This window comes from Athene cunicularia (genome assembly GCF_003259725.1).
Source record: "Athene cunicularia isolate RWA chromosome 7 unlocalized genomic scaffold, athCun1 chr7_part1, whole genome shotgun sequence".
NCBI lineage: Eukaryota > Metazoa > Chordata > Aves > Strigiformes > Strigidae > Athene > Athene cunicularia.
Genome location: NW_020799107.1, coordinates 9,205,198 through 9,221,796, shown reverse-complemented (window position 1 = coordinate 9,221,796; position 16,599 = coordinate 9,205,198). Strand labels below are relative to the sequence as shown.

The 16,599-nt window shown below is 50.4% G+C and overlaps 1 protein-coding gene across 1 annotated transcript in view; it reads left to right on the top strand.

Annotated features, from left to right (window-relative positions):
- Positions 1-32: 32 nt before the first annotated feature.
- Positions 33-16,599, top strand: part of RAMP1 (receptor activity modifying protein 1) — a 29,367-nt gene continuing 12,800 nt past the window's right edge. The window contains exon 1 of the mRNA XM_026852506.1: positions 33-293. The gene's annotated coding sequence lies outside the window, so the exon portion shown is untranslated. The remainder of the gene's footprint in view (positions 294-16,599) is intronic.

The following is a 16,599-nucleotide window of genomic DNA, read 5'->3' as shown; positions in this document are numbered from 1 at the left end:
CCCGAAGGGGGCCGGGGGAGCGCCGGGGGCTGCCGCCGCCTCTGACCGCCGAGCGGGCGAGCGGCACCGGCCGCCCTCTCCCCGGCTCTGCCGGCGCCCGCTGGACCGGCGCTTCCCGAAAATGTGCGGAGACACCAGCCGGGCTTTGCTGGCGACACAGAAAGCAGGTGGAAATTAAAAGAAGGAAATCATTCCAGAGCGCTGGGACACAGCACAACAGCTAACCTGGCCTCCGAATATCTCAGATGCCGGTGTGTCGGACACAGCCTGTTTTGTGTGGGATTTCCTATTTGGTAGGTGAGATTTACTGAAGCATGCTCGCGCCGGGAGACGTCCTCTGCCATTTGTTTCAAAAGTAGAAATTAATTACGAAGAGACTGCTTTACAAGTCTATTTTCATATTTCTGAGCCACAGGGAGAGGACGCAGCCAGAAGTGCTCGTTCAAGCAAGCATTTCTAAGCAGAGGTCGGATGTTCTGAGTTTAGTCGATGATTGACTTGGAAATCGGGTTGGAAGTTCCTGCGTTCCCTGATCATTTTTACGGGGTGCAGTGTGCCCTGGTTTCTTTGATGTCCCTAGCATGTCAGATGCAACAGGTAGAGAGACTTGCGCTGTGCTTGTAACCTGTGTGTCCGCAGCAGAAAGCTCAGAAGGATCACATATTGGTGCTTGCTATAAGACGAAGTGTGATTATTTAAGGTTACTGAAGAGGGAAACTGTGTACCCTCGTCCCAACTCTGATCTTCCATGAAATCAAAGTGCTCTTTGAGGAACTGTGGATTTCTCCTTTCTCCCCTTCCTTCTCCCGTGAACCCTGGTGAATAATGTCTTGAGCTGTGCTGCATGTAACAGTCTTATCTGTGCTACATAATTAACTACTACTCTTTAGCTGGCGTTTATTGACGGGGGGGCGAGGCTGTGCCATGGATCACATTCTCCGTGTTCAGTAGCAGGGAGAGGCTCCGGGTCCCTGGCTGAGGAGGCAGCAGTCCCACACAGAAACCTGTGGCTGATTTTGCTGCCAGTGAGTGCTAATTCCTGCTTAGTTAGGATTTGTCTCTGCTCTGTGTTCCCAGACCCTTTCCCCTCTTAGCGCCCCTTCCTTCTCGTTGTTTGAGCGCTGTAACTTTGGAAAGTGAAGAGAGCAGGAGCTGGTGATACTCCAGGCTGCTCTTTTCCATCCCCAGTAGGCTCGGTTGCAGCAGGACGTCAGCCTCTGTGCAAGCCACTTAACAGATGACAGCTAATCGTGGTGTCAAGTGGTGGATGCATTTGTTTTGCCGCATCCTCCTCCTCCGATTTTTTTTTTTTTGAGCGCGTTCTGCACTATTTAAAAAAAAAAAATCAACAAACCCCAAACCCCCAGTTTGTTTCTTTCTGCTTTATAGGGCTGCAGGGAAATGGCAAGTGACAGCTGAGAGAGCCTGGAAGTCATGGTGGAATCACGAATTCTAAGGTTGATGATGCTTCTAAGGAAGCAGGTGGTTTAAAATGAAAATATTTTTTTTAAAAAAAAGGGAAAGATTAAAGGCGGGAGAAAAACTCTGCTAATAGATGTACCAGGATCTTGCTAATACGAGCGCTGAGGTGGCAGACAAACCTGGATGCCTCTACTCAACACTAGGTCTTAACGGTCGGGTGGGGAGCATCGTCTCTGTTCCTGTAGATTGTACCATGCACCGCTGCAGCCTCTGCAAAGGCAGCATGTAAGGAGGACAAGTTTTACAGCTGTGTGTTGGCGGTTTTACTGCCAGCTCGTGAGCCCTGCCGCTGCTTTGGGATGTGCTCTCGGACAGCTGCCTTCATTGCTAAAGCACCTTCCCTTGCAAATTGAGAGCTTTTTGAACGGTGAGTGTTAGGCAGTGGCTTATGATGCTGTATTTGTGGAGATGTGTCTGGCTCTGTAGGCAGCTCACCCTGAGCTGAGGGGCCTTTGCCAAGCCTGGTTCTGCCCCAGCTCCTTCTCGCTGTGTTTACCTGTGGTCTGCCGCTGCAGCCCACAGCAGGATGCAGAAGTGGTCTGGGGAGGCTGTCTTTCTGTTTCGGAAGAAATAGATACCATCTGAGATGCGCGGAAGAGACCCCCCAGAATAAAACAGGGGGAGCAAGGTTAAGGCTGATACTATTTTGTTGTGCTGCCGTTGAGCTGGTTGTTTCTGCATCGAGTGCAGCAACTTCTGCCGCCGGTTGGGAGCATCCTCCCTGCCTTGTGTCCCGAGCCTCTGCAGGCCTTCCTGGGGGTGGGGATTGAGCCCCTGGCCTGAGGCTGGGAGAGCCACGCTGCCCGACGGGAGAGCATTCCTCTGGCAGCTCAGAGCTCTTGATTCCCCAATTTGTATGCAGTCCACGCCACGAGAGGAGGAGACCATCTCCCTGCCACTGTAACCCCCTGTCTGTACCAAAGACAGGGTTCAGATCCTGGTGGGATCAGCTGAGCTTTCCTCCTATGCAAGAACTCTTTTCTCTTAAAGCTCAAGCCTTAAGTAACTTTGTAACTGCCTGCAGAGTCCTTAAAAAGCAGTGATAGGGTGTCAACTGCCTAAAAATAACCCTGGTCTCATTCAGCAGGCCTGAGGTCCAGCTCTATCCCAAGGTAACCACTTCCATTAGAGGTAAAATTAGACTTTTTTTTCTGGTTTTTGGCTGCAGTTCCCTGCAGAGGCTGCTCAGAGAGGAGGGAATGAGCCATGCTCTTGCTCATTGTTAGTGGGAGCGGTGATGATTAGCACCACACTCTGCTCTGCAGCCTTATTTCGCTGTTTAACGGGTTACCTGAGGGCTGGATTTCACAAGGAGACTCGTTATTGCTGGTGATGATGGATGAAGCGGGGTGAGGCTTGGAAGCCAGGTCCAGGTTGTGCAGCTGAGAGTGAACAGGAAAACCCTGTTATTTCTGCTAAACCCCATGCAGGTTTGCAGAGAGCTGGGTCTGCACCGATAGCTCTTCTGCTGTGCTGCTTGCTGGAGCACGGTGCAGGGACGTGCCGGTAGCATCTGCGTGTGTGCCCGGGGATGCTGGCTGGCATGGCATGGGCTGGGTGATGCTCGGTGCCGCTCACAAATGTGCTAGCTGGTGGAGGGAGATCCTGTGGGGATGGACATCCCCTACACCGGTGTTTGCTGTCGCTTCCTGTTCCCGTTTCTGCTGGCACGCAGTGCTGTGCTATGTTGCTTTGATTTCTTTTGGGTTTAGATAGCTGTAGTATTGAAAGAGATAAGAGATAATTGGCAAATAAGGCCAGTAAAACATTAATATCATGTTGATTCCCTGAATCTTCTGTCTATGCTGTGCAGCACTGCATTTGCATACTCTACAGAAAATGGTGCTTTCTGAAAAAACAAAACGGTTACTGGCACTATTTATGATGTCTCCTGGAAAATACAAAATTACAAGTACTCTTGTGTCCTCTGTTCAGCTGCTGGGGCCTCTGAAGTTAGGGGCAAAGGTAGCAACTTAAAACCTTTGGACGACTTTGGAGTGGTTTAAATACTCTTTACTTATAAACATCACAACTTTGATCCCTGGGCTTTGGTTCAAGATGCCTCCGGGAAAGGAGGCAGCAGTGAGAGGCAATGCCTTGGGTTTTCTGTACGTGCCTGGGCGCTGGTATATAGCCTTTGCTCTGTAACCACCCCTAAACCATTATACCTCACACCTTGATACCATTAATCAGTGCTTTGCAGGCACTTGAATTCCCTGGACTCAAAAATAATAGTAGTAAGGAAAGATTAACACTAAAAGTAACAAGAAAGGGAAACCTCTGCCTGTCTGCAGGAGCAGCTTTGCCAGACAGGCAGCTGAACTGCTACCACAAAATTCTGCGGTGCATTAGGATTAATGATGTCGTCCCTCACTTTAAAACAGTCTCACTTTAAAGACTAATTGAAGGCTACCACATCTCAGGGAAAATCCTCCTAAATATTTAGAGCATGTCATGTTATAAATCCCTGACAATAAAGTAAAACGTTCCTCCTCCCTTTCAGAGCATCTCTGAGATGGAGAGGACTTGAGGCTTCCTATACATGTGAATAGTGAAAAATAAATTACTTCCACCGTGTAATTTCATCTACTGCTCCCATGCATGCCAACTCAATTCCTATAGAAACTAATGGCATATGGGTTTGGTAGGCTGGGTGCTGGCTGCGTTATCCGGTCAGGAAGGCTTTGAGAAATTGAATTGCATTTATTAACTCTGAATTGCTGTTGAATTAAACAGCCGTTAAGCACCGACACTGTAATCTCGTATTTGTGATGACCCTGGAGGTTGAGGGTAATGAAAATACAAATACCATGACCTGGAATGAAATTAGAGACCTCATAATCGCTGCAAATGGGGTTGGCATCCTTCATATTTTCAAAGGACTGGAAATCAATATCAGGTCATTACAGAGTTGAGGGAGGTCTTGGAAACTTGCAGCTGGAAATCCAGAGTTACTGATCTGTGCTTGCAAGTTCCTTCTGCCTCCCTAACCGGCTGTGAAGTCTGGCTCCATCAGCATTAGCAGGCACATTTGGTGGAGTTTTTGGCCCCAAAGCAATGGTCGTGGTCACAGCCCTTGCCAGTGCAGACCCCACACTGAGTGAGGACTGAAAACACCATGAGGCAGCGCTGGGTTTGAGGGAGAGGAACACTAACAACTGCTGATAGGGGGTATGCATCATGATTCGAGTTAGTCAAATAGCTAAATACCCTTTTCTCTTCTGAAAGAAAATCATGGTTAGGGTTTGCTGGGCAAATTCCTGCTGTGGGTAGGCGGGTACCAGGGAATCCCAAGCCCAGGGGCACCATTGCTCTGCTGTTGCACTGCTGTGGATGCTGCCTACAAGCTCCCTGCTTTTAATCGGCAAATCCAATAACAAACCTGCTTAATGGTTTCAGTCTCTTATCTCTGCATTTCTACAACTTGAGTTTCTGAGGATTTCAAACCACAGCCTTGTGAAAGCATCCCAGTGGGGCTCTGTGCTGGGAAGTGGGCAGCAGCCTGGGTGAAAAACTCTGGCAGTGCTGGATTTCAGCCAGGGGTGTGGGACGATCCCTCCAGCTTCCCCTTACTTATCCTTCAGGTGACGTTTGTTGGGAAAATGGCAGCCCTCTGTGTGGGGCAGTTGCTGTAAGTGCCATCTCTGTGCGTTACTCATATGTAAGGAAAGAAAACCGCATCAAGAAACCTCCGTTAAAAAATAAATTATTCCTGGGCTGCTCATGTGGCTCAGCAACTGATTTTATTCTGGAAGCTGTATATTGAAAGTATTTAGTCAGGCTGCTGTTCCTTGCAGCCTGTGATGAATGCACCAACAAGACAGTGTGGCTATTTATTTTCATTTTCTTCCTAATGAATTTTTATTTATTATGTGCTTCTTTATAGGCAATCTGTCTGAGTGAATAACATTTGCCTGGGATTTTTTAGCTCGAAGGTAGTTCAATAAAATGGTTCATAGTCCAATGTATCAGAATAATCAGCGTGTAACATGCACACAAACCCGTTGGAACCTGAACCAACAGGATCAAAGTGTGTTGTCTAAACTGAGGCTGGGAACTTTTCACCTTGGTGTTAGTTTCCCTGTTCTTATTATAGCCCCAATCAACTGAAATAGCTGAAGGAAAAAATAGTCTGGCTGTTGAGGGAGAAGAGCACGTTGGCCTTTAGCACATTGTTGAGATCTTGAGTGTTGTGGCCACTTGTTTCTCTCTGGTTTTCTGCAACAAGATCAGCTCAGCTTTGAGACCAAGCTGACATCTGGCCTCTTTGGCATCCTGTGCTTTGTTGATGTTTTAAAAATAACTCTAAAGCTGGGTTAAGGTGTTGGGATGCCGATGCTGGAAACCACTGTCCTCCCCTGGTAATCGGGAGAGCAGCTGCTGGTTCCCAGGGTTGGCATCCCTTCAGTCCCTGGAAGCTTCCACCAACCACACGAGCTGCTTGTAGAAGATGGGGCTGCAGAATTACATGGGGATCCCTGGTTCAGCCTGTCTGGGTTAGCGAGCAGGTATTTGATAGTGGTAATGGTCAGACCCAATTTGAACTAGGAATAGGTGAAGCCAGTGAAGTCAGGGCTGTACTATGTTATATTATTTAACAGCAATACTATATGGCAAAAAGTGAATCCCTTGTGACCCAGCTAACCGTGACTGTCCTGCACTGGGTGATGTGTTGCAAAGTACCAGCACTCACTTTGCATTTTAGTTTTAATCAAATATTCCACATCTTACAAGATCCGTTATGTGGAAACCTCTATCAGAATGATGTTAAATTATCCTTTGTTTGGGGAGGGGTTGGCTGTTGCATTGTAAATGCTCCATAAAATATTGAACTTGGAAGAGCAACAATGTAGTGCAGTGCTATCTCTGCTACCGGAGCATCTCCTGGGCATGGCAGGGGTCCAGCTGGAGGGGTTGGGGAAACTGTTTTCTTGTGGGGTTGTTGAGACAATCACTTGTTACTTCTCTGAGTTGCTGTCTCTTGCAGTAATTCAGTGCTTTGGAAGCCTTACACCATCCTGAAACATTTCCATGTTTCTTAAATCCCTCAAATCTTCAGAAAACCAATCACTCCAGGAGAACTAGAGTTGTGCTTTCCACACAGAACCTAAATGCCTTTAATCTGATTTATTCACTCAGTGTAGAAAAGGGGGACTTCATCCAGTGGGACCCTGTTCCTGGAACAGTTATACCCCTTCATTTTATTACACAAAGATAAATAAATAGATAGCTTTTTCTCCCTGCTGGCACTAATGAGATATTTTGCCTACAGCTGAACATAATCATGAAACCCAAAGGGATATCCAAGGTTTTAATTTTGGCATCCTGTTGTGCCTGTGAAGGAACGTAGTGATTTATCCATCAAGATGATGGTTTGATGATTTGTAATCATTTAGTTTTTTGCTAGGATGGGGGAGTTCTGAGTTTTTGCTGTCATTTCATAGTTGTCCCAAGGATTGCAAGAGGACACAAAATAAACTACCTAAAAATAACTGCCAGTGAATTATTTGTTGAAGTTGAGGTAGGAGCTGGCTGCCTGAAAGCAATAGCTGTTTGGGGGCTTTTTGTTTTGTGTTTTTGTTTTTCTTTTAATGAAGTACCTTATCAAGTTGGTGAGGCAGGACACTTCCAACCAGTGGGTTTGGTGGTATTCTTCTTAATTGGCGGTCGGGGTTCCTGCTCAGGTCAGGCTGTGAGTTGGGGAGAGTCTGGCAAGGGCGGCACAGGTCACCCATGGGCAGAGGGGATACAAAGCAGGAGCTCTGCTGCACGGATGCCAGGCAGGAGGTAGGCATTGTTAACAGCAGAGGTTGGCCGGTGAAATGCCTCCTGGGCAGGCTGAAGGCTATAGTAGTTTTAATTTCAGTCTCCCAAATTGTTTTCCTCCCTGCAGAGCTCCCACCTCAGGTGCGGAGGACCCCGTTTCCGGGAGCAGGAGCCCCCCCATGCCTGGGGAGAAGCGCGGCCATCTCTGAAGGGGCTGCAGGCTGGGTCCCTTGTCCCGTGGAAAGCAGCTGCCACAGCAGGAAGGGCAGGCACGGGTCCTCAGGAGGACAGGCAGGGAAATCTCCATTATTATGTGGTCCCTTTGGTGGGCAGTGAGAGCCGAGATGTAGTGAGGTGGTGTCTCACGGGGAAGAGAGATAAAGGCAAAGGACTCCCGACACGTGTACTGACTGGCTTCGTTGGCCTGCCCCTCACAAAACAGCCCTAATTAGGGACTTAGCTGTTTGCCAAGCGCAGTGGGGAGTCCTTGGGCCATGGAGCTGGGATGGGGCGGCAGGGTCTGGGTGCTGACTCCAGTGAGCGGGGACCAGAACTGCTCTGCTCGCCTCCCGCTGCGGCCAGGGGAAGGCAGTTGCAGTGCTTGGGTGCAACACACCTTGGTAAAAAGACATGGTGCCTGGTATTGCTTCAGAGAGAGTTGTAGATCAAATGATCATCACGCTGCCAAAAAATTAGGTAGGGATGTAGTCCTGGGCAGAGATGATAGCGCTTTGGTGCTGCGAGCCCAGTTTGCAAATATGATGAGGGGACTGGGAAACGCAGTGTGCCAGTACGGGGCTGCTGTGGTCACTGAGCTGGTGTTTGTGCCGAGAGCCGTGGCTGGTGGCTGGCGTGCAGCTGAGCTGGAGCTGGTGCTTATTTGTGATCTGCTTGTTTCCGTTTGACCTTCTCCTGTTACTGCCTTTTACCGTAAAACAAGTCTTCATGCCCGGTGGTGTTTATCCCCGGAAGTGTTTCTGGAACGTCATCTCCCTGCCTCCAGCCTGGCTTTTGCAAGGTGCAGCCCTCACACTGGCTTCACTCCTGTGCTTATCTGAGCCACGGGCCCCCAAAAATGGGACTTCTGGGGATGCTTCTCTGGAAGCAGCAGTAGGACAGTGTTGACAGGACTGCAGCGTGCTCTCCAGATCCACCACATGTTGTTCTTTGTACTTGAGGATGTGGAAGCCTTTGGTGTCTTTGGAGGGCATCTGCCCCCTGAGCTTTCCACGTGGGCACATCCTTAACAGGGGACTGTCCCCAACCTGGCTGAGCAGGGACTTACTTTACCAATTCTGCATTCAGGTTATCTGCTGTCCCTCAAGCCAGCAAGGTTTTACACTGACCCTTGCTGCAGCCTATGCCCCTGGCACAGCTCTTATGCCACGGCACCTCCCACCACGGTGGTCTCATTTTGCTGGGATTTAATGGAATTAGCTGGCAAGTCTTTATTCAGGGTTGAGGGAGGCTGTTATGTCAGCAAGCCCAGATAGAGAGATGCAGCACACAGACCTGGGGAGCCTGAGGGGAGCCCACAGCAATGCTCTGCCCCAAAGTAGCACAAGCAGAAGAGTCCTCATCACCCTCTGTAACTCCCTGAAAGGAGGGTGCAGAGAGCTGTGGATGAGTCTCTTGAACCAAGGAACAAGCGCCAGGACAAGAGGGAATGGCCTCAAGCTGCACCAGGGCAGGGTCAGACTGGCTCTTAGGAAGCATTTCTTCCCAGAAGGGGTTGTTGGGCGTTGGAATGGGCTGCCCAGGGCAGGGGGGGAGTCCCCATCCCTGGAGGGGTTTGAAGAGTCGGGTTGACCCAGCGCTGAGGGATCTGGTGGAGTTGGGAACGGTCAGTGTGTGGTTAATGGCTGGACTGGAGGAGCTTCAAGGGCTTTTCCAACTGAGATGATTCTGTGATTCTGAGCAAAATGACAACCACATGCATGTTTTTTAGGGGAATGTGTGATTTCCTAAAATTGAGTTTCCTAGCCCTTTCTCTTTTAATTTAACATTTTTTCCCTGGCCCCCATAGCCTGAGTGTCTTCTCTCCCATCCAAGTTTCCTGACCCCTTGAGTCCTTTGAAAGCTTTTGTGGCTTCACAGCAGTGAAGCTGTCAGACAGGTAAAATACGGGTTGAGCCCATCTGCAGACCTCGCTGGGGAGCTCTGGCTCTGCTTTGTAACCCCATCTGTGATGTGCTTACAGACCACTCTGTTCAAATCAGAGCCAGATAGTTTCCTTCTGCTGCTCCATCTGTGACCCCCTGGGGCGGAGAGGAGGCAGGGAGGGGGGGATGCTCCTCTTCTCCAAAGCAAGTGGTGGCAGTGTGTCCAAGACTTCCTGGGATCAGCCTTCACGGGTGCTGGGAGATGGGCAGATGTTCCCCCCACCTCCCAGCATCTGCTCTGCCTCCGAAATCCTTGCTGCGCAGTGGCTCAGTGGTGTCTTGAAAAACCCCTGCTCCCTTTCAGCATGTGAAAACCTCCAAATCATATGAATTCCCTCTTAATTTACACCCCGAATGGCTACACTGGGAGGGAAAATCCTGCAGATTAAAGGACAGTGTCACAACACACCAAGTGAACAAGAATGCAGCAGGCAGGTGTGGCAGAGGCTGCCTGGTTTTGGGACCTGATGATATTCCAGAAACATCAGGGAGCAGCTCTGAATTAATGCTGCCAGGATGAGAAATGCCCTTCTCATATTAAACAAGATGCTGCTGCTTTGCATGACCAGTGAGTCCCCTCCTTGTCCTGATGTCCCTGACCCTGCTCCAGCTCTTCCCGTGGGCTCTCCCATCCCTACAGCAATCGGGGAAATAGGCTCAACTTTGTGAGGACTTTGAACATCTCCACATATTTTTGGGGTCTCTAAACTGGATGCGGAGAGCCTGGTGCTTTTCGGTGGTGAAAGCAAAAGCAGCTCATCCAATTGTGCATTAATAAATAAAGTTTTGAGATGTTTGAAGTGCTACATATCATCTATTTTCCTTGGCCAAATTTATTTGGTTGAAGGCGGCAGCAGGGTGGCTCTGGCAGCAGGACTGGTCAGTAGGTGGCTGCGGGCTCCTTTTCTGCCTCTTAAATCACAATTACAGCTTTTCTGCATCTCCAGGTGCTTTACAGAAGAGGCCAAGATGATGGTCCTTGCCTGCAGTTGTGGAAAGGAAGGGTGCTTTGAGTTGCTGTTTCTTGGGGTAGGAGAGCTCCTTGAGCAGGGGGGCTCTGCCCGTGGAGGGCAGCATGGAGAGCCCCATGCTCTGCACTTTCCTCCCACCACATTTGCTGGGCTTGGGAGGAAAAGGTGTCCTGAGCCATAATGCAGTGCTCCTCTAACCCGGGCTTGGAAATCACCACGAAGGAGATGCTGAAAACCCCTGGGGGCCAGGCTGTTAGTGAGAGGGAAAGATGCTGGAGATGAAATATTGACAAGCTTGGAAGGGAGGAGGGGACCAGTGGAGCTGCCTGGGGAGAAGCTGGGCTCAGCTTTCACAGAAATGGTTGAGGATGGGGATGGGATGATCCTGTGCTGGTGATGGGGCTTAGGCAGGGTGCTTGAGAAGGGGACAGGTCTCTGTCTTCCCCACGATCTCCTGCAGGGTTTGGACTTCTCCATCCATCTCCCCATCCCCAAGCCTCTGGCACAGCCCCGACAGTCCCAGGAGCCGCTGCCGAATCCCAGCAGCTCGGGGTGGGTGCCAGTGCCCCTGGCCTGACCCAGCCAGACAGGGAGGAGAGGCTTTAAAAATACATTCCCCGTGCAAAATCAGGACAGAAATAGTCCTGCCAGGCCTCTGAGGTTTTGTTTGACTGCGGGGGCGCAGCCCAGGCTGTCAGCAAGCAGAGGTGTTAGCAGATGGCTCCCTCCTTTCTGATAGAGAAATAAATAGCATTGAGCCAGCCACCCTGTCCTTCCCCAACACCAACATCTGCATTTTTCTGTCCCCCAGCTCCAGCCAAAGGGGGTCATATGTTTGCTAAGCTCCAGCTTAGTTTTTTCCTAGTGAACCAAGTGTTTGCAGGCTCTGAAGCCTTCACGGGGCTGCCAGCTGCCCAAAGCAGCCCCAGCGGGAAATTTATTTTTAAGCAGAGGGTGCTGGACCATTCCTGGGGGTTACAGGGCCACATATGCTGGAAGGGGCAGTTGTGCCTTTCTTCCCAGCTGGTGTGGGTGACTTCCTCTCTCTCTCATGTTTCTTGGCATGAGGTTTCTTGTGCAAGACGTGAGCTTCCTGCTAGGTCATGCAGTGGTTTGGTTTTCAAGCCCTATCTGAAGCTGTACCCTATGGGGGTCTTCAGAAGGTGCTCCTCAGATGGGTGAGCTGCAGAGGAGGTTTGTCCCCAGCGCCAGGTTTGTACTTCTGTTGGGGCTCAGCCTGCTTTTGGGAGAAAACATCTGACTTTCTAATGCCACCATTGGGGCAGAGGCTGTCTACAAAGTGGCAGGCTGGAAGTGCCTCCCGTGCCAAATCTGACTCTGCCTGGGGAACATGAAATCAGGCTTAGGAGAAGGTGTGTCAGGTATAGGCAGGCGGTTTGCAGTGCCGCCACCAGTTCCCATGTTGGTGGTTTGCGGGCACTGGCTGGAGGCCAGCCCAGCCCTTTATGTGCGAGAGCTGCTGGGAGCGGTGGGTTATTTTTAGTCCTGCGAGCACTTGTTCCATGCCCCCTGAAACCATCTGCTGCCTCCAGTGGGGCTGGTTGGTTGGCTTTGAGTCAACAAAGCAAATCCCCCTCCACGTTTTCAATCTTTTGGACACAAACTGGGATGCTCTTCATGCTCATCTGCTCCCCGTGTCCTCTCCCCAGCCTCCCATGAGTGTTTTGGGTGAGAAGTTTTGGGCTGGATCTGATCCTTCCCTCAGCTTCGTGCTTCAATCCAGGCAGAGCACTGGGGTGCTGGGAGGGGACTCGCTCCAACATGACCCAGGGATACTCCCAAGGGTGCCCAAGCCCCTTTGTGAGAGGGAACCAGATGCTCACCAATCTTAAGATGAAAACTGGAGCTTAATTATCTTGAGTTACTGATTAGCAGCGGATGTGGTGGCTCAGCTGAGTGAAAGCAAAGATGCTGAGAAATGTACTTGGTGAGGACCAGCTCAGCTGATCTGCTTGTAAATGTGAGTCCCAACACGAAGGTAAGGGTTGAAGAGCAAAATGAGGCAGCATGGGGCTGGTGAATGTGTGCTCCCCATGTACAGAGTGGCTTTCAAGGCTTCCCAGGGCTGGGCCTGCAAAACCCCCCTGCTCAAATCCTGCTCTCCCAGAGCCACGCGGTACCACTGGCAGGGACATGGGTTTTTGTCACCAGGGCAAGTGGCCCAGCAGGGACAGCCGTGAGTCTGAGGTGGCTGAGGGATGTTGGCCATGAGAGAGTGGGACAAAATCAGGTTTGGGGTTAGCTGCAAGCGACTGTCTCCTTCCCAGCATCGTTCCCGGGTGGTGAGTACCTGGTTTGTCATCATGCAGCACGTCTGTCCGGCTGGGCTTTACCTGCTTTAATCTCACAGTGCAAGATTCGTACCTCTGGGCGGGTACGTGGCAGAGGCAGGGCTCAAAGCACACTTGGCAAATGAGCACCAGATTTTCAGCTCTTGGGTTTATTTTGTAAGGGAGTGCAAACCGCGAAGCTTGTTTCCAATAAAACAGAACAAACAACCCCACTGAAAAAGAGGGGAAAACAGACTGTTTTTATCTTGGGCTTGTTGAGAGAGCTAATTATTTCACGGAGTAGGGGGTCACAGCATTTGGGAGAAGCCCAGGGAAAGATATTGGGATGTTTGTTCTTTGAGCCCAGAGCTTTGCTGGTGCTTGGGTTTAGCTACATGTGGCTTGTTTGTTGCCAGCCCTGCTGTGAGTGTCACTTTGCAATTATCTGTGATCTTTGGGGTTTAATGAGACCTCTAAGCTTTTAGATTAATAACTGGCTGTTTTCTGCTCTTTGCTAGGAAGCCCTGAATGTTATCCACTGAAAAAAAACCTGCTGGTCCAGCTGTAGCCAGGATGGGCTGGTGGTGACTACTCTGCGCGCGTAGTCAAATAGTTTCATTGTTCATCCAGCACCATCAAGGGGTGTCGTGGGCTTGGGGGAATGCAGTTCCCCCATTTGCTGAACAGCAGTGAGCTACAGCTGTGCTGAGTGGGTCTGGCAGCCCCTCCAACAGCACCCAGTGGGTGCCACTGGAAGGGTTCACAAACCAACATGTTTCCAGTTCCCATCCTATATAAGAGTCTCCATCAAGGGCTTCCTTCTTGGGTGAGACTGCAAACGGGGGGTACAGTCCAGGCGCTGGATGAGGAGCATTCATCTTCATGAAGCTGATGGCCTGGGGCTGCTCCGGCTGTGTCTGGAGGAACCCAGCAAGCCCAGAAGGACACGGCATGTGAGTCCACCTTGGTGGGATCTCCCCAAAAATGAAACTCGAGACTTGCTGTCCCAAACTCTCCATATATTCCCAGCGCACACATACCAGAGGTCGAATGGCAGAGGGCCGGGACGGCGAGGCTTGCAAAAAATGCCGACAGGCTCCGTCATGATGCCTGGGAACCAGGTCCATCAGCGCTGGCATTGCTTTGACCTCCTGTGCCATGCCAGCCTGCAGTGCTGAGTGTTCTCAGGCTCCACAGTCCTCCCTGCCTTCATCTCCCCCTGGGGCTTGCTGCATGACGAGCCCAAAAAGTCCCAGAAAATTGAGGAGAAAATGGCCAGAGACTAAACAATTATGCAGAGGGGATGGTGATGTGAAATGTAAAACTTTTCTTGCAGAGAAAGCTCAGGGCTTTCTGCTGGTGAACCATCACCATGGCAAATGTACAGACTCTGCAGTGGTGACAGGAGGAGAAAGAGGAGGTGGTGTCCACCAAGTTATTTTCTGGAGCTGTGAGCCAGTTGTTTTTTGGAGCTCTTGGCCCAGACTGCAGCTCTAAGAAGTGCAACGGAAGAAAGTCCAGTAATTTTTCCGAAATTTTTGTAACAATTCAGGGCCAGCACTGTTTTTCTGATGAAATACACGAGCAGCTTGGGTTTTTTGCAGCTAACTCTCAGTAAGCTGAACACGGGTAGACATTTGCTGGGACTCTCCAGGACATCAATCCCAGGGCAGTCAAAGTGGGATGCCTGAAAAAGCCTTCCCTCCAATCACTTCCTCACCACTGCTCTCTGGATGTTCCCTGTGAAGAGGCAAATTAAGGATCCTTAAAGTTACATTTTTTAACAGGCAATCAGTGCTCCTCTCAGCAGGGAAGGGCATTCATCAAGAGTTCCGCGGGTGGTAGTGCTGAAGTAAACACCACGTGGGATGGTGCCTCCTTCCAGCAGAAGATATCTTCGCACGCAGAAGTCAGTGCACACGCATGCTGCAAGGATGAATTTTGGATGCAGAAGCTGGGGAGACACGGGAAGATGGAGATCACACCCTGCTCCATGTCTGGGCAGCACCTAAAGGCCAAGTGGGATTTTGGAGGTACCACATGGCTCTAGTGGGATGTTCCTGCATTCCTGCAGCTCCCGATGCCATTTTTCCCACGGGAATGGGAGTCCCCGGGACATACGAGACAGGAGTGCTTGGAGGCAGCTCAGCCTTGGTATAGCCAGGTTTTGAAGCTCATTTATTCAGCAGATTATAGCCTTCACAAATGGATGCTGCTAACTATGGAGACGTGACTGCTCCAGAGCTCGGTTATTTACAGCTCAGTGCAGCTGACTTACGCCGCCTCCATCAGCAGGGCTGAGGGGGGAAGGAAAACCTTCTGGAATGAGAGCCAGGAGATAGAAAAATCCCTCCCTGCTTTTTTCCCCCTGTTGTTACAAATCCTGAGCCCATCCCAGCCTGATGCATCAATAAATGTGGATATGGGGGAAATGGGGAAGCAGAAAGGAAATATCTGTGGGTTTAGGTGAGGACCATGTGGTGTGTTCTTCTCACATTGACCTTAAAATGCACATTTAAAGCTAAAGCAAATTCTCCCCAGCCAGATGAAAACAAAGGAGCTTTTCGACCTCACTGTGCCCAGCTCTGTCCTCACTGCATTTATACAATGGGCTCAGTTGAGCCTTGTTTCTCTTGGATGCTCTTTGCCTCTGATGTATAAAACAAAAGAGCCCTTCATGATGTTAAAAATTAAATGTCCTCATGAACTGTCTCAGTCGTTGGCTGATGGGGCTGGTTTCCCCAGTCCCCTGGGGAAGAGGATTTGCAGACAGAACCCACGTGTGGGTGTGGGAGATGCAGTGGGAGAGATGTCTTCGAGGACCACAGTCTCTGCATTGCTCCTTGGAGATACCAAGCCTTCACCACTGCAGAAGACAAGTCCTTGTGGGGAAGGCAGAGCTCCTGGAGAACACTACAAAGAGCTGCCATGGAGGGGGGGAAGAAAGGTGGTGACGTGCCTGCAAAGGACCTTGAGAGCTCAGGCAAGAGGCAGGAACAAAGTGCAAGCGTAGGAGTCACGCTCAGGAATCACGAAGCCTGTGTGCTGGCTCCCTCCTGGCTGCCCACACCTGTACTCAGCCCACAGCTGTGTCCAACCTAGCAGTGTCTTTTGAGCTGCTTTGATTGACAAGTGCTTAAAGCTCCCTGGGTTTTTGTTTTCACTTGGTTTGGGTTGTTTTTTTCTTCTTCTTATAATAGTAGGGCTCATTTTCATGCTGACTACCAGATATACGTGGCTTGCAGCTACTCAAGCAGGCATTGCAGCCAGTTTGAGGTTCTTGTTTGCTTCATCCCCATGGTCAGTTTAGTGTTTCTTCTCCCTGGACCCAAGGTGGAGCTGCCTGTTAAAAGTGTTTTCCTCTAGGTGCGTTCTGCAGGAGCAGCTGCGTGGTCATCAGGAAGTGTTTGGGCATCTCCAAGGGTAGTTGTTTCTGTGGTACAAGTGATGACTTGTCTCTAGGCTCATCCGTGCTAATTGGGAGCAGGGAGAAGCTAAGCCAGGCGAAGGGCAGCCTCGCCATGCTCCGTTAATTTCTGCTTCTCTTTCTTCTTGTGCTGTATCGCTCTTGAGTTTCTTAAAGCGGCTTTGTTTTCCTCAATTTCTCTCCGCACTTTGCCTGTCTCACGCATTTCTGCCTGGCTCCGTTTCCTCCTTTGCTCCTCAGTTCCCTCAGCCACTTGTCAGGCTGCTTTTTAATCTGTTCACCTCCCCTGCTCTCCTTTCTCCCCTTAGGCAGCTCTTTCCTGTTCCGCACTCGACGCGTTTGCCGACGGCGTTTTCTCTGCAAGCTGTTTGTCGGGCCGCATGACGGGTGGAATGTTCCCAGGGCACTTGTCCTTTGCGGTCCAGTGCACAGTTTCGCTAGGGGTAAGCCCTTGGGGTGGCACCTGAACCTCCCTTGGATACTGGTGCTCGCTCAGTCAT